At 36.8% G+C, this 1,874-nt stretch overlaps 1 protein-coding gene across 1 annotated transcript in view; it reads left to right on the top strand.

Moving 5' to 3' along the window:
- LOC101856710 overlaps nucleotides 1-1,874 on the top strand; it is a gene marked incomplete at its 5' end in the record, with an annotated part of 16,222 nt that overhangs the window by 1,008 nt on the left and 13,340 nt on the right.

The following is a 1,874-nucleotide window of genomic DNA, read 5'->3' as shown; positions in this document are numbered from 1 at the left end:
ACATACATACACACACACACACACACACACACACACACACACACACAAACACACACACACACACACACACACACACACACACACACACACACACACATATAGCAGGTATATCAAGCGACGTGAGATGTTAAGAAATTAACAGCGTACATTTTAAGAATTATATTTACGTGTAGTCTTGCAATGTGGGGCGAAAAACGAAATGAAGCCGCTTTACCCTCTGTTACAATTCATGTTTCTGTGATGTGGCTTGTTTTCATTCCCGATAATATTATTGTTGAGGTTGTTTGCTGAGGTAGTTGTCGTTGTCACGGCTACTGTTATTTTCGATTTGAACTTTTATAAGCATTGTTGGAGGTTTGCATGAACGACATTTCCATGGACAGCAGATTAATTAAAGTAATTGGCAACAATTTCAAAGGAAAGAAATCGTATTAGAGTTCACCTCACAGCGCACAGAACACAATAAGTGGTATCGCAGAGATACAAATACGCCATCGGCGAACAACATGAAACTGCATGTACAAGCTGCTGGGAGAACAGCAAGTAATTATGGTGAAAGGTAGATCAATTTTTGTCCTAGATTTTAAAAAAAGACGGTTTAGGGGAAGAGGTGGGGCTGGAAGGAGAAACAAAGAGACGTCCTGTCCTACACATCATTGAATGAAAAGTTGAAGTCAAGCTGACTTTGTACAATTTTGATGTCAACGGAAAAGATTGAGCATAATTTTGTCATTGTTTTTGCGCATGATTCGTGAGCAGTCGTTTAAAAGGGAGACAGGACACGTTTATGCATTGGTATTATAGTGCGGTCAAAACTTCATGACGCAACTTATTGTCAAATATCTTCTCAGCTATCTGACATAAAATAAACTCATAGACTTTTGCACAATGACAGGTCAAAGGTCAACATTTTTTTATAAACACCTGTTAGCTGTTTTCTAAAAGATTTCTGAATAACTATCTATATCTGTAATTTTTAACCGTCAATTTGCCTATACATGTGCATCTTTTACCCCTCCCCCGCCCACCCCCTCTCCGAACCATTATCCCCATTATCGTCCCCACTAGTAAAAGCGACATAACTATCGATACAGCTACCACACATTTAGATAATGATAGTCTGATGGGCAGGGTCGAAGATCCGCCTCCTAAATTATCTAAAATGTGTTAAGAGAAACTAAGACATTTACAATCAATACAACTGCAAAAAAATTTTTTTTAATCCAATGGTAAGAGTTTTCCAGACGCTGAGAATGCTTTACGTCAATACAAGAATTAGTTTTTCTGTTTTAGCAAATATTAGTACAGATCTGTTGTTAATATCAACAACTGTTCTTTCTTTTAGAAATATATTCCGTCTTCAATCCAACAATTCATTTGATTATGAATTTGGCAACAATTGAACATTTTATATTTAAATCCAATCCGAGGAATGTTCGAACTGGGTTTTTTCCCAAGAAAACAGTGTAGATGAAATCGTAACAAACATCCAGTCAGAAGGCTACTACGCATTACGATGTTGTTGAAAGTAGAGATCTTGTTAGTGTGAACCATTCTAAATTGTGCACATTCAAGCAAGGTCAGTTTAAAAAAAAACACCAATAAACCAAGAGTCGAAATCTGTATCAGTCTTGATTCTCGCAGGGCAAAAATAATATTCCTGAAGCTCAATAGCATGTTAAACCCACATGCAAATTCCAAGTGTATTTAGCCCCGAGATAATTGAGATATAACAGTTATTATGGGTATAATAGAGAGAAAGAACTTTTTTGCAATAGTAGACTATATGTATAAACAATTGACGAGAGCAAAAGGAACGAAAAGCTTTTGTCTATAGATCCAAATAAGAGACGGGAGAGAGAGAGAGAGAGAGA

The sequence above is a fragment of the Aplysia californica genome, unplaced genomic scaffold (assembly GCF_000002075.1).
Source record: "Aplysia californica isolate F4 #8 unplaced genomic scaffold, AplCal3.0 scaffold00028, whole genome shotgun sequence".
Lineage (NCBI taxonomy): Eukaryota > Metazoa > Mollusca > Gastropoda > Aplysiida > Aplysiidae > Aplysia > Aplysia californica.
This window is presented reverse-complemented; position numbering and strand designations above follow the sequence as displayed.